The sequence below is a fragment of the Canis lupus genome, chromosome 2, assembly GCF_048164855.1.
Source record: "Canis lupus baileyi chromosome 2, mCanLup2.hap1, whole genome shotgun sequence".
In the NCBI taxonomy this organism is placed as follows: Eukaryota; Metazoa; Chordata; class Mammalia; order Carnivora; family Canidae; genus Canis; species Canis lupus.
In genome coordinates, this window is record NC_132839.1 from 21240586 (window position 1) to 21267279 (window position 26694).

At 37.0% G+C, this 26694-nt stretch overlaps 1 long non-coding RNA gene and 1 pseudogene across 4 annotated transcripts; both read left to right on the forward strand.

Annotated features, from left to right (window-relative positions):
- Positions 1-739: 739 nt before the first annotated feature.
- LOC140613924 (uncharacterized) lies at positions 740-24899 on the forward strand. 4 transcript variants are annotated; one of them, XR_012014847.1, is made up of 6 exons: positions 740-1284; positions 1644-1899; positions 11360-11433; positions 13979-14056; positions 23392-23598; positions 24700-24899. It is a non-coding gene; the product is annotated as an uncharacterized lncRNA (long non-coding RNA). The 4 variants fall into 4 exon arrangements; XR_012014844.1 differs by having other exon boundaries at positions 821-1284; positions 13979-14105; XR_012014845.1 differs by having other exon boundaries at positions 821-1040; positions 13979-14105.
- On the forward strand, positions 17450-19014 carry LOC140609880 (large ribosomal subunit protein uL6 pseudogene; annotated as a pseudogene).
- Positions 24900-26694: the final 1795 nt, after the last annotated feature.

Here is a 26694-nt window from a genome sequence, read left to right on the forward strand (position 1 = left end):
ATACTGCAGTCACACGTGTTATCTGCAAGATGGCCTGGAATGGCCAAATATTTTAGTACTTATATTTCAGTACTTTTAGCAACCCCTACTTGCTACTACTGATTAAGGTTTTTCATTTTCGTGTAATTTTCAGGATGAGAGTTGCAAGATTTTAGATGCCCCAAACAAAATATTTACTTTGCACAGGAAAAGTCAACTGGGCTTACAGTAGTACAGTAGAAAATTTAGGCCCTTTCTGCTATGATTATTTCTATTCTAGAGTTGAGGAGGAAAAAAAAGACAAGTAGTTAAATGAGGACTGTTCTTTGAAAACTAATCCTTTAAAAAAAAAAGAAAGAAAAGAAAGAAAAGAAAAGAAAAGAAAAGAAAGAAAAGAAAAGAAAAGAAAAGAAAGAAAAGAAAAGAAAAGAAAAGAAAAGAAAAGAAAAGAAAAGAAAAGAAAAGAAAAGAGATTTTAGCATTGTTTCCTAAGCCACAAAGAGCTCTGGTGGGTAAAGTAGGTATGTATGCATTCCTGGAGAACTGAGAGAAGAAATGGAAAGACTTTCAAATGAAAACAGAGTTAAATTCCTTCTACATTTGTATTTGAATATAAAATGATTATTCCAGATCACTAAGAATAATGAGTTGTTTGGACAACTCATTGCATCAAAGCTGTAACAAATGTTAAAAGTCACAACTTCAAACTGATTTTTGCTAGCCAGCAGAAATGTGTTATACCCTTCCAAGAGAAACTCAAGAGAATCCCTGTGGAGACCAGAAGAGGTTTTGTGATGTTGCAGATATGTCATAAAAATACAAGTGTTACCGTAGCAATCACTTTTATTTATTCTTAGCAAGATCATGATGGATATAGTGAACAATCAATGCTCTAATCCATCTTTTATTCTTTTCTAGGATGTTACATACTTTTTGGATTGTTAATAACTTTTATAATACTCATATCAATGATTTACTAATTCTGAGGACTCCATCATGGAATTGGTTATTGTGGTTTTCCTCAAATTGTTGTACTGACCGGTGGAAAATCAAGCATAGCTGTAAACTCTTATTTTATTAAGTTGCTTTATTTTCTTCTTCTTCTTTTTTTTGTGGTCATGACTCAAGTAATACTTTATTGCATCTTTTCATTTTAAGGACATGGCATAATTAGGGGCCTTAGGTGATGAAAGGAAAAAAAAAAAAAAAACCTTGGGGAAAAAGATCATGGTTTAGTGGGAAGAATATAGGCTGGGTGCCAGACAGACAGGTGTGGATCTCAGCTCTGCCATTCAGTAATTTTAGGTAACTTAACTCTGCTGATCCTTGGTTTGCTTATCCTGGAGAGTTCACTGGTTATGTCTAACTAAAAGGATAGTGAGGGAACTAAACATGCTAGGCTATGTGCAGTGCCTAGAGGAATCACTGGTAGGTCATTGCCAATGACTGCCAGGAGAGCCGCAATAAATGCTAATTACATTATTTTATCATAATACTTATTTCTATTAAATATTTACTCAAACTGAACAAAACTTTTAATTATGCCAAAAGACAATCTATAACTCATATAAAATATGTAATGTGTTATAAGCATATGATGGTTTATACACAAAAAACATTTATTTCTCACTCATGTAAGTAAAAAAAGGTTTTTCTGTTGATAGGCTAGGTTTCCAGGTGACTTTCATCTCTTGGGCTCCTCCATCTTCAAGATATGACTTCTGAGGATGTCGTGCTCATTTATATAAATCCAGAATAATGAAGAAAACATGGAAGAAAGTACCAGAAAGATTTCCATGGGACTTATCTGGAAGGGCAATCCACCAATCACAATTCACTGGCTAGAACTCCACCAACATGGTTACATCTAACTGCAAGACGAGATCAGGAATGGAGTCCAGGTGCATGCCCCAAAAGAAGGTGACAGTGTTTGAGGAACAGTCACATCAAGATGTTAACAATATAAAAAGTTAACATGAGCAAAATGTAACAAACTATATTATAAATAATTGAACATATTTAAATACTATATAGCTTCATAGTGGGTTGTATTATATAATTGGGCTGGCAAAAGAAGAGATTAATGTATCTTTATAATAATTAAATATTAATGGAAAATGGTGTATTTGAAGAGGTTTGTAGAAGGGCAGTGCAGAAAAGGTGGGTAGATATACATGGGAAGATGCTGCTGCATTCTGAAGAGTAGTCTGGGAATATTCTTGCTCAAGTGTTGAGATATCCATCCAAAAATGATCCCTAGAGCTGTGTGCCTGCACAAATGAAAATTCACAGCCTCCTTCTCAATACCATCGTGCAGTGTTAGAAACTTTATCGTCATAGGATTGTTTTTGGTATTTGCTTCAAGCCCTAGGTGGTAAACATAGAGGTGAGACAGAGCCTAAAAACAGAAAGTTCTGGAGGGGACTTTAACAAAACTCAAGAGTTGGGTTCTTTGGGAGGAACCAATGCAATACCTCTTAGTGATCTGTAGATTGAGGGAAGGAACTCAGTTCAGTCTGGACTTCTTTGTATTCCCAACACTAGCTAGAACCTACTAAGAAAATATATTCAACATGAAAATTTTTAAATGACCAAATTTAAATTTGGTTATGAAATTTAAATTTTTGTTACGAGAAGAACAAAGAAATGAGGAGAGACTAGAGAAGTGTTTCTACAGACTGGAGAGGCAAAGGCTAAGAGATTATATGGCTGAAGCTCGTGAAGTCATAAAGGATACAGAGTGAATATAGGTTGTACACTGAATCCAAACATGTGGGAAACAGGTGGAACCTCTTAAAGCTTGAGCCAGATAAGTTTAAGACTGATAAAAGTAAAACCTGTACACCTTCTTTCCTGGTTGTAGTTTAATTATTTAAACTATTATTTAAACTATTATTCAATTAATTAAATTATTTTGAGAAGATGCCCAAGTTTTGGGGCTTAGTGGTATGTTCTCATTTTCTACTTGTATATCAATGTCTCTCTTTTATGCTCAGAGAACAAACAGAATTGTGATTTGTATTTTCCAATTAGCAAAGATGGTTTAATGTACTTGGACAATTAGATTGATTTCTTTGGGGATTTAGGGGCACACCAGCCTGTTGATACACTCTTCCACACTATGCTCAGTCATTTGGAGAGGCGCTGCACCCTACATAAAACACTTCCAATAGCTGCTGACTTCCAAAGCTAATCCTTTTTAAAATTCCTACTCCATCCTTCTGATTTTATCAAGAAGAAAGTCTCATTTTGGTGTTCATCTGTCTTTAACAGCTAACACTTGCTAACTTCCCTTTTAACAGAGAATAGGAGTTCAGTAAATAATCGAATCTTTGATAAACCTGTGGTGGGTCTGACAAGCCTTAAAGGAGAATAGGGGTCAGTTGAACTCATGTTAGAGAGGCTGGAATCCACAAATCCAAGATGTTTCCTATGTTCGTTTACTCAAAAGGTAGTGGATACATGGAAATTTTATGTCATGAAAACCTAAAATATAGGCTTCTAGAAAGGTTAATCTAAATTCACACATGTCAGAAAAATATCAAGAAGTCTCCGGGTGTATCCCTAACCTTTTGAGTTTCACATGATAGAAGACCACCATCACATGATATGCCCCTGTATGCTCCTAGAAGAGAGGGAATATTGGATGGACCATGGTTCAGACCCACTAGACTAATTCTTGTGCTTTTAAGTAAAATCCTCTGTTTCTTTGAAAAGACCTCTTTTAAATTGCAGATGAAGCTGGTCTGGGGAAAGGTGTCCCTAAAGAGAAAGTAGCGTAAGTGCCCATGTTAGTACTATCTTACTGTGTGCACAGGATAAATCTAATGCAGATTGAACTAATCTAAAGTTCAACATCTGTTTCATTCAAAGTGGAACATTTGAAATTCAATGCAAAGAAGGACTTTCAAGCCTGGCTTTTATTCTGAACAACTAATTGCAGTAGTCAGTTTCCAGTTTTTGAGTCCATAAAGCCCCTTAGCCAGTCTCAATAAAAGTCCCATAAAATAGCATTACAATCTAATGAATGTCTTATAGGTTTCATTTTGTTTTGTTTTTAAAAAGAACCATTGTATAAAATTTTATAAATTTTTGAATTTAGTAATATTGAGTATCAGTAATATTAAATGTCATGGTTAAGAACCTATATTCTGGAGCTGGACAGACTTGGGCTTCAATTTCACGTTTGTTACTGAGTAACTTTGGGCAAGTTATTTAGCCCCTCTGAATTCCAAATTCTTTTTTCTTCCTATAAAATAGGGATATAAATAATAGCTAACACAGGTAGCGTTAATGAAGTAATGTTTATCAGCCGCATTAAACAAAATAATTGAAGTAAACTCTTAGCACAATACCTGGCAGAGATTAAGGGTCAAATGTATTAACTATAATTAATAATCATCATAGTAGCAATTTTATTCAGCACTGATCTTTTGATTTAATAGCTTTGTTTATAGAACACAAAACACTCAGGTTAAATGCATATTTAAAAAGTATCTCTTGGGGCAGCCCCAGTGGCCCAGCGGTTTAGCTCTGCCTTCGGCCCGGGGCATGATCCTGAAGTCCTGAGATTGAGTCCCATGTCACCCTGCATGGACCCTGCTTCTCCCTCTGCCTGTGTCTCTGCCTCTCTCTCTCTCTGTGTGTCTCTCATGAATGGATAAATAAAATCTTTAAAAAAAAAAGTGTCTCTTGATATTTACAAACATATAGATGTTTTTGGCCCAATGAAAATAAAAGAAGTAAAAGTGAGAATTTTAATTTTTTTCCTGGAAATTTTGATTTTTCAACACCTGCAACAATGACATTATAAAGTATGCCCATCTTAGTCTTCATTTACTCACACTTTCTCTGACACCCTCTTTAACTACCTCTGCCCTAGGCTGTGGTCCCCTGACAATAGAATGTTTAGAACTGGAGGGTAGCAGCTGAGGACTCCTCTCTGGGACATCCTCACTGACTACACCATCTTTTGTAAGGAGAAAACTAAAGCCCAGAGGGGGATCATTGGTTTGCCCAACTTCTCTTGAGTCTGAATTTAAACTCTTTTTCTCACACTTATTCCGTTGCATCATACTGGTCCTCAGCACTGAGAGGGCTCAGGATTTTTAATAATCACCATGGCCCATTTAAGAAAGGAAAATGAACTTGAAAAAAATGCTCTAAATGTTTTGGAGAATATTTTAGTTTTTTTAGAATAAGTTAAATTTTGGAAGCAGTGCTCCTTAAGTTCATATCCAGAAGATATTATATATAAATTGTTACATATTAATATTTATATCAATTTTTATTAATATAAAATTATTAGCACACTAGTATTGCTAATATTATTGATATTTATAACAGTTTAACATTAATTTATTTGTATATACTTTTTTCTTTCTAGGTAAAGAATTATTTTAGTATTGCCAAAGAATGTGCCATTTTTATGAAATTTCCAGCTGGGGGAAAAATTATTAACATAGCATACTAAACCTTAAAGAAATAGCCAGCTCAGACCCAAAACTGTGTGGAAAAGTCTTGTTCTGTAATTCTATGATGCTGGGATTAGGCAAACAGCTGATGGCTTGATCAGTCAGGGTCTAACCTGAAAACTGCTGACTTCCTGGATGTGAGCCAAAAGTTGCCCTTGGGGTTGAGATAAGCCAGTTAATCTCCTGACTGAAACAACTAGTCTAGACATTGAATTGCTCAGGTCCAGTACTTGTCAGGGATACTGTGGATTGACTATATTCTAATTTTACCCACTGTGTAGTCCTGGAATTGTAAGGGTGTTTGGGGCAAGAGTATGGTATAGTTACTAAACTTGACTAATTCAGCTGCCAAGAGAAAGATAAGGTGGATGGTTAAGTTTACATATTTTTTTTAGATCAGTTCCCAGTCACTAATGGTGAGAAAACAGCTGTATAATAGGTCTAGCTTGTTTTATTCATGTGTAAGGATGTAATAAGCTGGTATTAGCTGTGCTTCTGATCCTCTGAGAGGTTCTTCTGGCTGTGAGGATCCTTAAAAGTTGTTGAGAGAGCCATTTGGGACTACTGTATGCTGATGACTTTGAAATGGAAGACACATACAAAATGAAAAGAAGACTTTCTAAAGAGCCAGCATAAAGTAAAGGCAGTCATTAGACCTTAAGCAGAAATTTGGCACAAAATTCTACTATTACCTGATATTTCGATATAAGAAATGCTAAAACAGATTAAGCAGTGAAGTGGGTGTCGCACAGGCCTGCAAGTCTTCAGAGCAACCATCTTTAGCCTAGAGGTCATTGAAGGCTCCAACTTTCAGTTGGGTCTTGCTCCATTTTAATATTTGTGCCATATCCATTCAATATTAGCCCCTATTTCATGTAAGATATTTTGGGCTAAAAAGATAAATAAAATCAGCTCCTTCCTTTAACAACTTCACATACCAGCAAAGACAGTCATATCAAATTAGAAAAGAATATCAAGAAAAAGTGGACAATAATGGCTATTATCACATAGTTACTTAGGGACTGAGATTGCAGCTGGAATGACTGAAGAATTCAGAGCTGCTTAGAAATCTGTTTCCCTTCATTTTCTTACCTTATTCAAGATATTCTTCTCATAATCATCTGCATCTATAGCTACTGCTTGTGTTTTATTGACATTAAAGGTTTTCTCTCTAGTCCTATTCTCACCCATGCTCTGCTAGCCAAATGTATAGTGAATATTTTTTACACAAATGTCGCACATGATCTTTTGAGCAGACCTATTGTCTTATCATCTTTGGATATAATCACTTAAGTTGGCTTTACCATATTCCATTCAGCACCAACTTGAACTCTTGGAGTTCTCTGAGGTTCTTTCATTTCCCTCAACTCCATATCTAATTGGCCTCTAAGTTTAGTTGCTTCCACCCCTTCTTGACTCATTCTCTGCTAGAGATTGGGTTCTGGGATGCAGATTCTGCTTCAAATCAACATCAGTGGAAGGAAGGGCACGGAAGTAGCATTGGGTAGAGGGTAAAGTTGAGCTCTAATGCAGGCACTATAGCCTCAGCCGTAAGAATCTTGGGAACGAAAATGACTTCTGAGTTTTCCCACTTTCTACAGAAATGACAGAGCCTTCATCCTTGAAGAAGTTCTCCATGTCTGTCCCACTTGCCTTGCTGTTTCCTTATTTTAGATTTTCAGAACTTTGAACTTTTCTAGAAATTTCTTAACTGTTCCCCTTCCCCTCTTTCGTATAGCCTCCCCTTCAGTATAAGACAAATTCATGTCACTCCACTGATTAAAAATCCACCAGTAACTCCTCATCTGCTGCAGGATAAAATCTTGACTTCGTAGCATGACTTACAAAGTCCTCATGAGTTTAGACCTTTCTACTTTTTCAGACTCATTGCTTTACAACTGCTCCTGCACCAATCCAAGATACCAGCAACATGGAGCTCCCTGCACTTCTATAAAGATACCCCACTTACCTGTGTCTCTGCCATTCTATTCCAAAAGAAAGCCCTTTTCTTATCTGTCTGCTGAATTCATCCTAATCATTCTTCAAAGAGTCAACTCAAGTTCATTTCCTTAAAATGCCTTTCCTAATATTTTTAGATAAAATCAAGCACCTTAATTTCTGTAGACTCTCATCATGAGCTGTAATCTTTTGTTTTTCATTTGTCTCAATCTCTATGATATAAAAACTCAAAGGGCCGATATATTATAATACATAAATCCATCTTGTATCCTCTATGGCTAGCACAATTCCTGTCTCAAAACTATATGTTTCAGAATGAGAAAGAAAGAAGGAAAAGAAAAGCAAGGAAAGAAGGAGAAAGAAGTCCCTTTCTATATTAACTCTAAATCTTGTTGATCCTAATCAACACCAATAATTGCTTCATTCAGACTTTCATGGGCTCTGTGTCTAATTATTTTGTCAACACAGAAACAGTGTGATTTGTGAAATTTATTCTTGATATGCTTTGGCTTTTGCATGACTTTTGCATCTCTATGAAAAAAATCAAATGTTCAGAATTACCAACCACAACAGTTGATCAGTGGTAAAATGGACCTCCCTGGTAGGGACTGAGAACCCCAACAGCCTTAGGGTAAGCTCACAAGAGAAGTTCTGGCAGTAGTTTTTCAGCTGCATTTGGGACAGTTGTGCAGTCAGCCTGAGGCTGACCCCCAAGTAGGCGAGAAATGTATATGCCAGCAAGTGACTAGAATAGGATGTTGAGGGAGGGAGAGGACAAGGGCTGTTTTATGACTCCTGGTGGCAAAGAGAAGTGATGCAGGCTGATGGAGCGAAGGCTTCTTCCAGGAGATCTACCCATAAGTAGTGGACATCCAGTCATAGCAACTGGCACTCGGAGGTTGCTGATGACCTCTGAGTGAGGACTGGTGTGAGGGATACATCCAAGTACTAGCTTCATAGGTGCCAAGATTGAAGCAGAGAACCAAGAAGATAATTGGAGCAACAGGATGGAGCCCCAAGATACTAGGACAGGGCTGTGTGGCAGAGGTTTTGCTACAGTGGACAAAACAAGAACTCCTTATGGAAAGTAGAAGCAACATAATGCTAGGGTTGGCAAAAGGGGTGACTCGATGTGGAAATATTGAATGAAGCCTCTGTTGTCTCCTCAGGTACAGGTTTGGGAGCTATTTGGCAAAGGCTTGAAGCTATAGTTTGTGAGAATAGTACCCTTAGTACTAGGGATATAATGGACAATAAATCTAACTTCACTTTAGTCAGGATCCTGGGAACCTATAGTGTCAAAAGTTTCTTTCACTAGTAACCATGAATTATCAAGATACACCCGAAGGTCTAGTTAAGGAATTTATTTTGTGACTGCACTGAAAACAAATTCCCCAAATAGCCCCATCCTTACTGTGCTTTGACCTGTATACTCCTTACAATTCAGAAGAGTGAAGAAAGAAACAGTGGAAGTGAATTCGTTTAAAAATACACATTTAACCTGTTCCTCAAAGCCAAGCCTAAGGTGAGAAAGGCACTGCAAGAACATAGGCGGAGGGCCCAGGCTGACTCCTAAAGGAAGAGGAAAAACATACTTTGTCCAAAATGAAAGCAAAATGTAGTGATGTGGCGATGTTTTATGTTCACAACTAGGCCATGACTGAGTGACTACATTTTTAATGATGTAGAGCTCAGGACGAGTTGGGAGCCGGAAGGAGAAGAGCAAGGCCCCCTCAATGGGTACTCATTCCACCTGGGACCAATTAGCCACAGAGCTACGCTGTTTATCAGGAAGAATGGGTGCATGGGATTGGGTCGAGGGGTGAGCAGGAAGAGGAGGGAAAAACAAGAGCAGAGAATGACTCTTTGGGTCATCTTTGGCATTTGTAGAGTAGGCTACTTATATTTGTCTCCTAGGATAGAGATCACTTTTATTGATTGTAGAATGGCTCTGTGATGTGTCATCTTCACTGAACTCCCTTCTCCAGAATTACCTTTTTAGTTTGCTTCTGGTTCATGTGGGCTTTAAGGAAGATTTTCTCACAAGAGGTGGAGAGCGCAAGAAAGGCAGCAGCCTGTACACACCTTCTACTGGGTATCCTATCAAATACTAGAGTCTGGGTGCAATGTTGAAGGACTTTCCAGATGTAAAGCTCCAAATCAGTTGTTTTGAGTTAATCAAAGGGTAGTACTGACTTAATCTAGTAGAAGTCTTTCAAAAAGGGCTGGGCTCTCCTTGAGGAACAGAGACTCCAGGTGGCCAAGAGAGAGGAAAATTGTAAGATAGTTCTGTTTGCCTTGTTGGAAGGCAGCAGCAGCTCGGCCTACAAATGCCTTCCCTTTCCCTGATCTTCCTTCAGTTTCTCTGATTCCCAAGCCAGCATGTGTTTGGCTCCATGGTTAGAGCCCCTGATTCTTCAGATTACCCTCGTCACCAAGGTCAGGGGCAACAAGGATGGATGTTTTAGTCTAACTTGTTGGATCTCAGCCTCTTGGTAACCTTCGCTCCTGCCTCTCTGTGCACTTTGGGTTCTAGCATTTGGTGAGAGAAAGCCTTGCAGAGACTGCTTAGCCAGGAGTTTCCTGTGATAAGTCCACACACACACACACACACACATTCTGTACATATATTTATATAAAGTATGTGTGTTTATGTATAATTATATAAAAATATATGCAAAATATAAAATACATTTTAAAACATATATACTGATTCTGTTTCTCTGGTTGAGTCTTGATTGATAGAGTACATTATTTTTACCTTATTTTCGTAGGTTACTTTACAGTTTACCAGGCATCTCCACATATTATATTATGGCCTAGGTGAAGAAGCTGGGTCCGAGAAACATTAAATGACTGAGCCAATGCCAGTAGGTGACCTAATAAAGTCTTGAATTAAAAGCTCATTCTCCCTTATCTGACAACACTCCTTGTCATGACGATGTATTTAAAGAGCTATGCAGAAAAAAAATTTGAAAAAGTGCAATAAAACTTCTGAGGGGGATAGAAGAAAACAAATGCATGCAATTTGGGTTGAAGTAATATCTTCTTTTTCATATTCCAAAAACTTATGTAGCATCCTATGTTTTGGATTTCAGTTTTGTGATTAACTCTAATATATAAAGAGAGAAAAGAATAGCACAGAGAATTTAGCAAACATCTGCTATTGAAAATTATTGCTTGTTTTGAGGTGAGAGTAAAGTGAGTGACGTAGTCTGGGTGATGAGAGAACCTAGACATAACATCTATAAATTCAAAAAGTAAAACAGTACAAAACCTCTGTAATGGGCATTCTGTATTCTATCCTGTGTTGCTTAGCTAAAACAGTTCTTCTTTAAAAAAAAAAAAAGATTTTATTTATTCACGAGAGAGAGAGAGACAGGCAGAGACACAGGCAGAGGGAGAAGCAGGCTCCTGTATGGTGCTCAACCACTGAGCCACCTAGACGCCCCTAGATATAACAGTTTTAATTATTTTTTATTTTTTAATTTAAAATATTTTATTTATTTATTCATGAGAAACACCGAGAGGGAGGCAGAGACACAGGCAGAGGGAGAAGCAGGCTCCATGCAGGGAGCCCGAATGTGGGACCCGATCCCGGGACCCCAGGATCATGCCTTGAGCCAAAGGCAGACACTCAACCGCTGAGCTATCCAGGCATCCCAACAGTTCTAATTTAATCAACAGTAGGCTTTATGAGCCAGCCTGGCTACTCTCTAGAAATATTTAATCTCTTGAACAATGAAAGTTAGTATTGAAAATGTTACATAACACACGCACACAAATATTTGCCCCCCTGTGACAACAATATAGGTATTGAATCCCAGAATAAAGTGATTATTTTGGAAATAGCAGTAATTTTTAAATTGAACAGAAAAAGGTTGAAATAAACGTGCTTGGCATCAAACATCACCATCTATCCTTTCATTGTTTTTCTTGTCTTGCAGCCTTCATGCAAACTGAGAAAGCCACAGCCCATGCATAGTGGACGTGTGTTGTAATCCTGCTTGGATCAGTCTTAGTGAGCACCACTAGTTACAAAACAGTTTTCCCCATCATGGTTGGGGGAGGGCCCATGGGAAAAGAGTGTCTGACTCAAGTAGGACCAAGGAGAGTCCTCCCCCAGGGTGTCTAATGCCTACATCACCATGCCTTCCCACATGGCAGAGCCATGGGAGAAGGGTTGACAATGGTCCACACCATGTCTTCAGTAGTGTGCAAACAGTTTGCAGTAAGAGCCAATAAAGCTACAACCTGAGGAGATGAAAGAGAAGGGTCAGTGAAGGGGAAAGCCTGTGGGTGGTTCCAGCCGTCCCTCAGGACCTGCCCCTCCTGGGGGAGCTAAATTTTGGATTATTATAAATTTCATTTCAAAGAGCACATGAAGAGCCCTGGCAAATAAGGATGGGTACAGTGTTCTCCTCCTTTCTCTCGAGATTCTTGCATTCTGAGATGTGAAGTTGGGTCAGGATGAGGTCCGCTCAGGGACCAGAACTTGAATTTTTCGGCCTGCAGAGACAGGTGGAATTGGAATAGTTCTGGTGGTTCACCCTTTTGCAGAATGGTTGGGCCCACAGAGCTAGAAGTGAGAACTGTTGTATACTTGCTGTCAGGTTGAACACGTAAGCAAAGGGCAAAGCTTACTGAAAAGTAAGGGCAAAAATGAGGGAAAGTCATGAAAGGAGAAAGTATTTTTAATTTTTAAATGCCCCCTATTATTTTGTAGTTGTGGGACTTGGGTTTAATTTGAATCCGTAAACTCTCAGAGGGCATCTGTAGGCATTTAGAAAAGGATGGTTAATTTGCAGCAGATACTAGCTTTTGTGCAAAGGCAGAAAGATGTACTGTAACATATGATGCAGATCACTTTAGAGTAATTGAACCATGGCTTTTGCATGCTTTCGATCCGAAGCTTATCTCTATCTCAAGCCTGTAGAAAGTCTTTTCCCATTTACATAACAGGGCAAGAGATTATTACAACTAAAATTAGATCCACGAATTGCTATGCACAGTGCTTTGTAGCATAATCAAATTATGATAAAATAGCCTTTATTTCTTTATTGCTGTATAATATAGTTAGATTTTTTAGTAATTTGTTTAGAAGTAAAGGAGTGGTGGTACTATCTTATTATACTAAAGCATCGCTGATTTTTGGCCAAATTGACAACCTTGCTTGATTGTTTTTTAGAGATGCTTATTCGAAGAATAGGAGGGATCCTGATACGGTCTAATTTGTTTTCCTTTCTTTGCTCCCGCCCCTGCCTTTTTAAAAAAATATAGGCCACTGCCCACAAGTCCTTCCTGCCCACCCTTATCACTTAACCTGATAATACCATCCCCAGAAAGTGGTTCCTGTTCATTTGATATGACCAGATAAAATCAAAAGCCTCATGCTTTCCCAGCACTGAAGAATCCTGAGCTGTTTTCTCTCGGATTCTGAGCAGGGCACAACACAGGAACCTTGACATTGGTTGGATTAGTCTTGCATAGACATAAATATGGGCGGAGAGGAAAAAGAACCAAATTGTTGAGAAAAGAAGTGAGGAAGTAGGGGAGGGGGGAAAGTGGACATTAAGTCAGAGTAACAGGAGAAAAAAAAAAGGATGGAAGGAAGAGAAGAGGAAACAGACTACAAGAATGTGGGCACGAGGGAAAAGGAAGACAGAGAGACAGCAAAACACAACCCAGAGGAATCCTGTAACACGGTGTAAGAGCAGATTTCCATACCATTTGGAGGCTCTGAGAGTTTCCCGATGGCTCTATTCAGCAGAACCCCCGGCCCCCACCCTGCTCTATATTACCGTTAATGCTAAAGGTAGCAGTAGCTGCAGAGGTGGCATTTTCTTCTAATTTAATTTTCAGTTACTGAACTCAGTTACTGACTCCTTACAGCCTGAGGGAAGACGAGCCTTTGTTAAAGCCGTGGCCGTTAACTTTCACTTTTCTTTTCAACCTCATTAGATTTCCCGAGGTTTAGTTCTAGACCCAAAGCACTGCACTGTGGCTAAACTATGTAAAATAACCTTTTTTTTTGGTGAAAAGCAACACCTGCAAAAATGTCACACAGATTTCAAGTTCAGTTGTATCCAGTGATGTCACCAAATGAAATCCCAGTACAAAAAAATGCAAGTAATAGGGTATTAGATTTGTCACAGCCTATGAGTTCCTTCATGGCATCCTGTGGTGCAGTGATGAACCAGAAAGGCTTCTTGTCGGGTGGCACCTTCATAGGAGCGCTGGATGGTGCTCTGGATGGGGAGCACAGCCCCGCAGACATTAGCCTCACTGAGGCAGGATTTGAAAGGGGACTGCTAATCTCAGTTAGGCCGGATTAGGTGTCAGAAGTTTGATTTAATCAGCACAGGATGAGTTGAGCCATTTCCCGAGTAGAGGGAGATTTGTTACAAAAATGGCATTTTTTGATTCCTTGTTACAAAAAAATGGCATTTTTTGATTCCATGACTAAATCCTGGAATGAGAATTATGTAGGATTGAACAACAATGTAAATGATCTATAAAGGTCAGATGATGATTCTGTGATCTGTCTCTACTTACATGTCTTTCAGGACAGTGTTTCTCTGCTGGCCCAGTGTGTGAACCCTGGGTTGGTGCCCTGTTCCAGATGGGAAGGCACGATCAGAAAGGTTTGCCTCAGGACTCACTTTGCCACGCATCAAGTCTCTGCGCCTCATGGTGACAAGTTGTTTTCTCTCCTCTTGTACTACATTCTGTCCTTGATGGGATATAGATATTTTAAAGCCATGTCAGTGAGACAAGTCCCTCCTTTGAGGAGTGTAAATCTAAATGGATCCACCGTCTGCTCCAGTGCTGGGGCACTGCGTGTGGAAAACCACTGAACTTTCTCTCAGCAGCTGTAACTTGGGGTGTACTGCAGGCAACTTCTTGTTCTACCTCGTGTACACTTGCTTTACTTGAGATACTAGCTATGTAAGAATCATTCTAAACAGTATTTAATGATATAAGAGTTGCTAACAAAAAAACTTGGCTTGATAGATGGCTAAAACCTTTATATTTTATTCTTAATTAAAGAAATGATGAAATGAAAGGAGATCTACTTAATAGTAGGAAGTGTACCAGATTTCATTTGGCCTTGTTCTAGAGTAATATTTTACAAACTTTAAAAAATATACAGTAAGAAATATAATTTATGTACGTTTGTTGCAATGTAAACAGTTCTTGCTGAGAAATCATGTGACGTGTTTTGTTTCACATTTGTGGTATTTATTTAATTTAAAAATGCTAGTTAGAACCCACTGCATTTATTTTATTACCTACCAATGGGTAGTGGCTATTTGTAAACACCTTTTCTTAAATTTTGAGGAAAATAAGCAAAAAGGATAAGAAAAAAGATCAACTTGATGGAAATTAAGTAGTAGACATGTGCGTAGGTGTCCTTGCTATTTTAAGTATTGAATTTAATTGCTGATTATTATTTTTAAAGATCTTGATGGTAACTTGTTATACTGACCTCAATATGAAGTTTCAATCCAGTTTGTATGTAAATACAGCATTAAGGCTCTTTATGGTTATTATCTTATTTAACCTTCAGGGTAACACTAGGAGAGAAATTATCGCAAGAAGAGATGAGGTTAAGTGTTAGGAAATTTGTTCCAGGTAATGGTAAACTTAGTAAATAGTTGAGCAGAATTCTCCCCAAGTGCTGTGACTTCCCTCCTGCACACAGATCCTTAGCTGGCGGTGAGGGTGTGCTGGTGGGAGGGTTACCTGAATTATCAGGGAAGCTCTTTCCAACCATAGCTTCTCCCTCCCCATCCCTACATGCTTCACTTGGTTGCTGCTTAGACTAAAGGAAAAGAAAAAGTGGATGATCTGTCTTTAGTATTTTAAATAGAACTCATTTCTTTTTATACTATAATAGTTTGTTTATATAAGTTTTCACTAGTGACTCAAAAAATATTATAGACAGATTGGAAAGCATACCAATTAGTCACGAAAATTTTAGAAGTTAAATAAAAGCATAATTTACTATTCTTTCTAAAGACAAAAATAAAAATTTGAAGGTATTACTGTTTTTAATAAGCCATCCATCAGGTAAGCAAGGATTATATTGAGAATAAAATGGACAACAAATGACACCCCCTCCTCATTGCCTAGCCCTCTAGTAAGCCATTTGTTGGACTAAAGCTGTTAAGGGACTCATAAAGTAAAAGGATGTAAAGTGTGTGGCACCATATTCTCAAAGCAGGGAGAGGAGAGGAGTAAAGAATGGGTTCAAACTTAAGTGACCATCAATTTAAACTACTACATGCAGATGTTCTATACAGACTGAATGGTAACCGCAAATCAACAACCGGTAGCAGAAATGCAAAAAAGAAAAAAAAGGGATCCAAGTATATCACTAAAGAAAGCCAACTCATCATGAGAAAACAACCACAAAACAAGTAACAAAATGGCAATTAAAACATACCTATCAGTAATTACTTTGAATGTAAATGTGCTAAATGCTTCAATCAAAAGAATAGGGTGATAGAATGGATTAAAAACAAGATCCATCCATATGCTGCCTGCAAGGGACTCATTTCACACCTAAAGACAGGCAGATTGAAAGTGAAGGGCTGGGAGTGCATTTATCAAGCACATGGGTATGGAAGAAAGTCAGGGTAGCAATACTTAGATTGGACAAAAAATAAAGCCGTATATGGAAAACACACAGCAAACATCATTTTCAATGTTGAAAAACTGAGAGCTTTCCCCCTAAGATCAGGAACAAAACAAGGATATTCACTCACTACTTTTATTCAACATAGTACTGTTAAGGCTTAGCCACAGCAACCAGATAAGAAAAAGGAATAAAAGGCATCCAAATAGGTAAGGAAGAAGTAAAACTTTAACTATCTGCAGATGACATAATATTATATATAGAAAACTCTAAAGACTCCATCAAAAAACTCCTGGAACTGATAAATGAGTTTAATAAGTCACAAGATACAAAATCAATGTACAAAAATCCATTGTATCTCTATTCACAAATAATGAAGCAACAGAAAGAAAAATTAAGAAAACAATCTCATATACATGCCCCCCAAATAATAAAATACTTGGCAATAAACTTGCCCAAGGAGATGAAACACCTGTACTCTGAAAACTGTAAGACATTGTTGAAAGAAATCAAAGATGACACAAACACATGGAAAGATATTCCACATTCATGGATTGGAAGAACAAATATTGTTAAAATATGTATACTACTCAAAGTAAACTACAGATTAATGCAATTCCTATCAAAATATCAACAGCATTTTTCATAAAACTAGAAAAAATAATCTTAAAATTTTTGTATGGAACCACAAAACACCATGAACAGTCTAAACAATCTTGAAAAAGAAAAACAGATAGAAGCATCACAATTCCAGATTTCAAGTTATAGTACAAACTGTAGTAATCAAAGCAGTACGGTATTAGCACAAAAATAGACACAGAGATCAATGGAACAGGATAGAAAACCCAGAAACCCATGATTATATGGTCAATTAATCTTCAACAAAAGAGATAAGAATATGCAATGAGAAAAAAAAACAGTCTCTTCAAAAAATGATGCTGGGAAAACTTGACCATTTTCATTCACCATAGACACAAATGAACTCAAAATGGGCTAGAAACCTAAATGTGAGACCTGAAATGGTAAAAATCCTAGAAGACAGCACAGGCAGTAATTTCTCTGACATCAACAATAGAAACATTTTTCTAGATATGTCTCCTCAAACAAGGGAAATAAAAGAAAAATAAACTATTAGGACTACATCAAAATAAAAAGCTTCTGGAGAGCAAAGAAACAAGTGACAAAACTAAAAGACAACATACTGAATGGGAGAAGGTATTTGCAAATAATATATTTAATAAAGGGTTAGTATCCAAGATTTATAGAGAACTAATAAAACTCAACACCTAAAAAACAAAAAAATCCAATTAAAAAATAAGCAGAAGACATTAACAGGCATTTCTCAAAAAAGACATCCAGATGGCAAACAGACACATGAAAAGATGTTCAACATCACTCATCATTAGGAAAATGCAAATCAAAACTACAATTAGATATCACCTCGTGACTGTTAGAATGGCTGAAATCAACAACACACATAACAACAAGGCTTGGCAAGGATGTGGAGGGAAAGGAACCCCTGATGCACTGCCAGCAGGAATGTGAACTGGTACAGCCACTGTGGAAAACGGTATAGAGGTTCCTCAAAAAATTAAAAATAGAACTACCCTATAATCCAGTAATCCTGCTATTGGGTATTTACCTAAAGAATACAAACCCACTAACTCAAAAGCATACATGCACCCCTATGTTCATTTCAGCTTTACTTATAATAGCCAAACTATATATATATAATTCAGCGATAAAAAAGAATGAAATCCTGCCATTTGCAACAACATGGATGGAGCTAGAGAGTATAATGCTAAGTGAAAGAAGTCAGTCAGAGAGAGACAAATACCCTATGATTTCACTCAATACATGGAATTTAAGAAACAAAACAAATAGACAAAGGGATAGAGAGAGAGAGAAACTAAGAAACAGACTCAACTATAGAGAACAAACTGGTGGTTATAAGAGGGGAAGTGGGTGTAGGGATGGGTGAAATAGGTGAAGGGGATTAAGAGTACATTTATTGTTTTTGCCCCACCTACTGTGAGAATGAAGACCATTCTTGGCAATCAGACTGTTGACATTCCAGAAAATGCCAACATCACTCTTAAGGGACTTGCTGTTAATGTGAAGGGCCCCAGAGGGACCCTATGAAGGGATTTTAATCACATCAACGTAGAACTCAATCTCCTTGGAAAGAAAAAGAAGACACTCCGAGTTGACAAATGGTGGGGAAAGGAATTGGCTATTGTTCGCACTAGTTGTAGTCAAGTGCAGAACACGATCAAGGGTGTTACACTGCGCTTCCATTACAAGATGTGATCTGTGTGTGCTCACTTCCCCATCAATGATGTTATTCAGGAGAATAATTCTCTTGTTGAAATCCAAATTTCTTGGGTGAAAAATGTATCTGCAGGGTTCAGATGAGGCCAGGTGTTGCTTGTTCAAACCCAGAAAGATGAGTTAACTCTTGAAGGAAGTGATACTGAACTTGTATCAGACTCAGCTACTTTGATCTAGGAAGCCACAAGAGTTAAAAATAAGGATATCAGAAAATTTGGGGGTGGTACCTATGTTTCTGAAAAAGGAACAGTTCTTCAGGCTGATGAATAAGATCTAAGCTTTCTAGCTACAGAAACAGCAAGATGCCAGATGATTTTTTTCAGACTTATTTGTAATATTTTAAAGATGCAATAAAAACTATTGAAGGGGATCCCTGGGTTGGCTTAGCAGTTTAGCCCTGCCTTTGGCCCAGGGCGTGATCCTGTAGTCCTGGGATCGAGTCCCACATCAGACTCCCTGCATGGAGCCTGCTTCTCCCTCTGCCTGTGTCTCTGCCTCTCTCTCTCTCTGTGTCTTTCATGAATAAATAAATAAAATCTTAAAAAAAAAACTGTACTGAATTGGGGGTAAATAAAAGAGTACTTATCATGATCAGCACAGAGTAATGTAGAGAACTGTTGATCCACTACAATGTACACCAGAAACTAATATAACACTGTATGTTATCTGTACTGTAATTAAAATTAAAAAGTTAAAAAGAGTTAGATATATTTCTGTGATATAGTGTATTTTAAAATGAAAAAGAATACAGTATCTACACTAAATGCAGCTGCCCTGAAAATTGCCATTGAAAATGTAGCTATAAAATGAAATAAAAATGAAATAATAATGCAAAAAAAAGAGGAGAGGGAGAAGAAGAAAGAAGAAGAAGAAGAAAGAAGAAGAAGAAGAAGAAGAAGAAGAAGAAGAAGAAGAAGAAGAAGAAGAAGGAGAAAGAAGAAGAAAATGAAAAATGTTAAGGATTATTATTGCATGATTTTTAAAATCATTTTTGAAATTCAAAATATTTTTAAATTGAACTTTCTGCATCTTAGGTCTTTTAATGATTCCACCATATTGGCAGTCGACTGATATATGGATTTTTTGGAGTATGAGGTTTTTAATGTATTAATATTCTTTACTTTTTAGATATAAAAGCAGAATGCATGATTAGGGGAATATATTTTACATTTTGATGACAGAATAAATTATGTGGACTGAATTAAACTTTGGGGGCTCATGACTTAAGTATTATTTAAAAGTCTTCTCTAGAATTACTTTAATTGGTTATGAGTTCTCAGAAATAAAGAATGGCCTTGAAAATATAATCACTAAGCTATCAATTTTAAATATTTATTTTAATTATTTAAAGAAAAAACTATCTTTTTCTCTGCCTCAAAATCCTTCATGTAATCAAGCAGAGGCTCTCCTATTTCGTGTGCTAGGTACCGTAGGAAGCTCATGTAGTGGACATCCCTGCTGCTCACCTGTATTTCCAGCTCTCCTCCCCTTCTGGCACATGAGAGCATTATGCTTTTCCACATCCTTGAATTTAGATGTGATTATGTGGCTTGTTTTGGCTAATGTGCAGAAGAGAAGTGCACCACTTGGTGTTTTCTCTTTTTCTGTTGGCCTAGGAGAGTACATGTTTCATATGGTAAGTGCTTCAGACAGTCATCCGTGGAGGACAGGTTTCCAGGACCTGCAAACTCAGGAGGAGCAAGAAGTAAAGTTTGTTGCGTTATTCACGGAGACTTGAGGGTTATTGGTTACTGCAGTGTAATCAAGGTCATCAGATTATAGTTGGTAAATCAAAAAGGTAGTTAAGACAAAGGATCTTTAACAGACTGCTTATATAACTCTAAAAGTTCTTTTTTGTTTATAATAAGTAGATATATATAGAATAATATTTTTGTTCTTAGCCAAGGACTTGTCTTTGATTATGAATTTGCCAACTGGAGTTCCATACTGTCTTTTGCTCGTTACCACATAGGTCATACTTTATATGTATGGGATTTTCCTTGGAGCAAGGATCTAAAGACAGGGGGAACTGACCTTAGTGCAGATTCTTCTGGCTTTTTACGTTGTCCCCTTGCAAATGTTTTACAGTTGTGTCTCTTAATAAACCTACTTTAGCGTTTAGGTGAGGGGAACTAAGGGGTACAAACTTCCAGTTATAAAATAAGTAAGTCATGAGGATAGAAACACAGCATAGGAAACATAGACAATAATACCGTGATAACGTTGTATGGTGACAGATGGTAACTACATTTATCATTGTGAACTTGTATAATATAGAGATTGTCAAATCACTGTGTTTTACACCTGAAATTAATATAACATTGTATGTCAACTATACATCAATTAAAAAACACAGACACTTAAAAAATATAAGCCTACTTGAATGGCACTTTTTACAGAGATTTACCTTTATTAAGTCTTTCTAAAACAACCTCCTTAGATTTCATAACAAACACCTGCCATTTTCACACTCCTATTTATCAGTTTATGTGGTATTTAATTAAAATTGTGTAATTCTAATAACAAGTATAAATGGTAGAAAAATTTAGGAACCAACATAAATGTTTCTTAACAAGCATGTAATTCATTTGGCTAGAGTAGAGGATGAGAGAATCCTAGAGAATAGCCTACTGGTCATGAGTTTCGATACAGAAAGAATCAGTGTGGCCTTTTACATTGGAGCCTGCAGAGTCAGTGTATATTGGACATAAATCTGGTGTATCATCTCAGGCTTTCTAAATGACCGTCCTCCTTTTCTTTCTTAGGCAGCACCCATTAACACCGAGGCACCTTTCCTTTTGGGAAAGAAATTTGAGGGCTTCACATAGCTAGGAAATGGTGGAGCCAAAATTCTAACCCAGACAGGTTGACTCCTAACCAGAAGAGAGGACAGGAAAATACTCAAATGGAGCCTGAGGCACATGATAGACATAGGATAGCCTGGGTAGGAATGCTGATGCCAGATCAGAGGCTGTCTAAACAATTGCTCAGAATTAAGCAGCTTCCAGGTAAAGTAAATCAGAGCTAGCTAGTATAAACCTGCTCCTTTTGAAAGAGCCCATTTCTACTTTTTATCATAATTTCTGGAGATGGCTAGGTTTTTCAAATTTTATTATGTCATTTATCCAATAATTCAACAAATATTTAATAAGCGTCTGCCCAGCCATGGGAAATTATAGGCACTGTGGATATACAGAAATAATGAAGGTACAGCCCAAATATTAAGAAATTCACAGGCTGGTAGAGAAGACTGACAAATACTCAAAAAATTATAATGTAATAACAGTAAACATGGGATATGAGGAGCACAGAGGAGCATACCAAACCCCTTTTTTGTAGCTAGAAGAATGGAAAGATATCCCAAAGACAACAAAGAAGAGCAGAGTCCTGAGCCCTGGACATCATTTTTCCAGGAGAAAAGGGAAGGAAAGGACATTTTAGGCAGAAGGAACAGCACATGGCAAGAAATGGAATCATGAGTATAGTGCATTCCAGAAACAGATGATCACATGATGGATTTAGAGTATGGCCAGAGGGGCCATATAATTCACCCACAAAACCAGGATGATACTTTTGAAAGTGAAAAGCGGTGCTTTTCATAATTGCTCTGGGTCAACAGGAACAAACAGGCAGTGTCCCAGGTAAATTAGGATATTTGGTGACCCTGAGTGAGGAGGCCACAGAATGGAAGGGGTTTAGACTTGAATAAAAGTTAGATGGTCAGAGGCAGAGTGACTATGTTCAGTCAATTATTTCGCTGGCAATTTCCTCACCTGTAAAATGGTGAATTTTGTCCTTGTAGGTTTGTGCTATGACTATATAACACATATAGTGCAACTAGTACAAGTGCTAGTATAGTCCACGCCCACTAAATATTGTTTCCCTGGTGTCTACTCTACTCCCACCATAGGACAAAAAAGGGGGATAGTCTGGAAGATTAGTCAAGTATTAGATTTCCATAGATATTTTATATCATGCAAAGAAGTTTGAATTTCAACCTGAAAAAAAATAGAGAAGCTATCCAATCATATTTGCACTTTAAAAATAAGAGTTTGGGAGCAATGCTTGAAATGTATATCAAGGCAGTGGGTCATATTGAGAAGCTCCTGGTGACCTCTGGCACCACAAAACCGTAAGATCTTCATCTTTTTGGATGAAAGATGACACACAGACTCACACACCCTGACACACAGACTCATGTTTAAATAGTTTATTTGGCAGGTCGCAGAAAATAGCCTAGTGGGGAAGCGGGGCAGGGAAAGGAAGGCATTTGGAAAGCGTGTGGGGGCAACAGGGCCCTTAATCCACTAGAGAACTCTGGGTAATGTATAGAACCCATGCCTCAGAGGGGGCTCAGGTGTTTGCACAGCATCGTATGAGGGCTACACAGGAGGGCCATTAATTCTTAGACATTTCCAATCTGCTACAAGCAAAAAAAGAACAGGCCTTACTGGTCAGGAAAGCCCTCAGGTAAAGAGATGCTGGCAGTTGTTAATCAGGTCAATGTGTACATGGAAGTGGTCAAGGCTGGAGGCACAAGTAACAGAGGCATCTGCCATTTGTGGAAGGTCTGGCTTTAGAAAAGTAGAGTAGAAGAAGGGAATAAATAAATGCAAACCTCACATATAAGTCAGCAAATTAACTGTGTCGAAATTTATTGTTCCAATATAAAATGGCCAATTTGATTTTTAAAATTTCTCATTGAGTTGAGTTGATTTTGTTTCCTCTAGGCCAAAGCTTTATTGCCAATGAAATGTAAAAGAAAGAAAGAAAGAAAGACTTTATTACCTGATTTTAATTATTGTAAAATTACTGATGAGATTATTTGGAGCTTTTCAAGGTGGTTCATTTTTCCAGGCTTAGGAGAATTTAAAGAAAAAGAAAAGAAGGAAGAAAGGATCTCAAGGAAGGAAAGAAGGAAGAAAGAAAAAAAAGAATTAATTAATTAATTAATTAATTTATTTATTTATTTATTTATTTATTTATTTATTTATTTATTTCTTGTAGTTCCCTGATACTACAGAAGGACATACCTGGACAGAGAGAAACTAAATAACCTTCCCATGATTGTTGAATGAGGTGTAGAAAAATCTGGAAAGAGCATTTTCTGCCTTGGCCTCTTCTTTGCTCCTTTACCTCCTCAGCTGTGTCTAACTCAACTAGAAGACCAATATAAACTGAACTGTCATATGGTGCTCTTTCTAAAGTGGCATGGTAGGTTTCTTAATATTTGGGCTTATTTTTAAGGTAGACACCTCACATTTTCACATAGGTGGAAGTTAATGCTATCTTTATCTCATAAAAAATGGAAACAGACTCAGAGACTTTTCTTGTTTAAGGTAATGCAGCAAATTTTTAATAGATTCAAGAGTACAATTCAAGATCTTTTTTTCTCTCTTATATGTTATTTCTTTTTACACAAATACATCTATTTTCTGGTTATTTAGGAGATATTTATGTACGTTTGTGTGTATATAAAGTAGATAATGTGATCTAAACATAGAGATTGCTTTCATAAAATATATTTTACTGGAGATAGAGGGACTCCAACATAATTTGACCTTCTCGTATTTAAACTGGGTGCCAAGAAAATTGGCAAAAGTAAAAAAAAAATGTTTTTCCTCTTTCTGTATTGTGCTCTGTAGTAACTCAAATACTTTACATACAGAATGACGTTGCCTTCTATAACTAATATAGTGATATAAAATCCAGTGTGGTTAAACCATAATAACTTTGAATGAATACATAATTGAAGTTTACACAGAAAAGTTTGGCCAACAAAGAATAATTTTCAACACCAGAACAGCTAGCTGGTCTTTGAATAGTCAAGGGAGGAAAGAGAATCCAATTATTACATTCCCAACATAGTATTTAGTGGAGAATCAAAGCTTTATAGGCTCATAATTTATAATTGTCTCACGCAAAAAAAAAATCATGAAAATTATACTTGTGAGAAAATTCAGCAAAGTTATGGGATAGTTGTGGATTTTATTTTTTCTTTTGGCAACGATTAAAGTTAGTAGGAAGATTTTGTGTGAATATTTCTTTGGATTCTTATAGATGTAGTTGCAGACCCTGTCTCCTACTTATTAGTAGTGTGATTATTGTCCTCTGTTTTGTCATCTGTATTCTCAAACTTTTATCCCCCTCTGCTAATGTAATGCCTGCATATATTAAGCACCATTTAAGAGTCATGTTCTAAAATAAAACTACTTGTAAGGATTATCATTAGGATAAATGATGAAGTCTGATATATTTAGTAGATACCCAATAAAAGTATTTTTATTTTATGTTTTTTAAATCTATTTATTTTAGGGGGAGAGAGAGCACAAGCACAAGGCAGAGGGGCAGAGTGTGAGGGAGAGAACATCTTAAGCTGACTCCACGTTGAGCTGGGAGCCAGAGGTGGAGCTTGATCTCAAGACCGTGGGATCAGACCTGAGATGAAACCAAGAGTCTGAGGCTCAATTGACTACACCACCCAGGTGCCCCAATAAAAAATATTTTTACTTCCAGTCATGGTATGTGTTCTTTGTGATATATCGTGGAACATGTTGGAAGAACTACAGAAAGACAGAGATTTTGGAATTGGACAGACTGGGATTTATAAATCACAAATGTGCTACTTGACAGCCTAGTGACTATGGACATATAATTTAACTTCTTACAGGTTCAGTTGTTTCTTCTCCAAAGTAAAAAATAGGAATAACCACCCTTCAATGTTGAGAATCAAATTAGTTTACAGATATATGTGGTTCTTTAATTTTAGTTTTTTCATCTTTAAAATGGGAATGCCAGTCTTTATGATCTTAAAATGTTGTTATGAAGGCCCACTTACATAATGCATTTGAAAGTACATTTTTAGAAAGTCGGCTAAGTATTGGGCGCTTGGGTGGCTCACTCAATTAACGATGGACTCGACTTGGGCTCAGGTGGTGATCTCAAGGTTGTGAAATGGAATCCTGCATTGGGCTCCGCACTGGGTATGGAGACTGCTTGAGGATTCTCTCTCCCCCTCTCCCTCACCCATCCACCTCCCCTCCCCCTAAAAAAAAAAAAAAAAAAGAAAAGAAAAAAAGAAAGAAAGAAAAGAAAAAAAGTCTTAATCCTGACTCTTAAACCACTGGACTGACCCAGGACTTTTTATCCCAGGAATTCTTGAATTAACTTTAAAAAAAAAAAAAAATGAAAAAATAAAAGTCTGCAAAGTATTATAGAAATTTTAATTTTTATCACTAAAATCTTATCAAAATTATTAAATATGACATCATTAAAATCCTTACAATTAAAACGCAATTCAAACATTATTTCTGATGAATAATACTTTCTACTATAAAGTATTTGCTTAACTCCCAAACTTAATCAAATCCGGAAGTTGTTGATTATCATAAATCATGACTCAATATTTAAAACTAATTTGTGAATATTTAAATTTCACAAACCAAACATACCTCTCTGCTAATGCTTATTAATATTACAATTTTATTTTTATTTTTAAAATGTTTTGTTACAAGTTTCCTTTAATCAGTCAGCTCTTCTCTATGTTAAATATGTGACTTAATTGGTAAAATTCCACTTTACATTACTTTTTAGGGTCTCACCACTGCTTCTTGAAATCATAATAGTGTAAAATGTTTTCCTATAATTAAATGAACAAACTAGAAATATTGGTTTATTCCTATGGCTTATGTATGAAGTAAGACAAAAGACCGATGAGACTAATGTTGTCAGTAAAGTATCCTTAGAGGAATTGGTCTTCTAGTGAGCCAGTAAAGGTAAAGAGGATGGGAAAGGGTCCAGTAGTGGGCTATGTAAAGGAGAGCTGGGAATGGCCTGGCATGTTCAGAGACTCAGGCCTTATGAGTTGTAGTCAGGCAATAGTGATGAGAAGAAATAGGAAATAAGTTGCTTGTGGGAGTCATTGTTTCCCAGGCTTAGGAGGCAGTGAGTAGACATTTAGCATTTTTAGCAAAAGAGTTACCAACTAAAAATGAAGTTCTGGGGGATTAACTTGCCAGTGGCTTCTAGAGCTGAATAGAGAGAAAGAAAGAAAGAAAAACTGAGAGGAATATCAACAATTTGGATATGATGAGTATATTGACAGTCATGAATAAAAGGTTAAAAGTGAGTTACTACAAAAAATTAAAACTTGTACTTGTCAGTTGATCCAGCTGGAATACAGGTAAGTCAGAAAGGGGAGGAAGTTTGGATTTTCTTTTGTAGTGGGGGGCTGGAAGGAGTAGGGGCATTATAGATGGTATGGTCTACTCAGGTATAGAAATGTTGTGTTTAACCTGATGGGGCATCCAA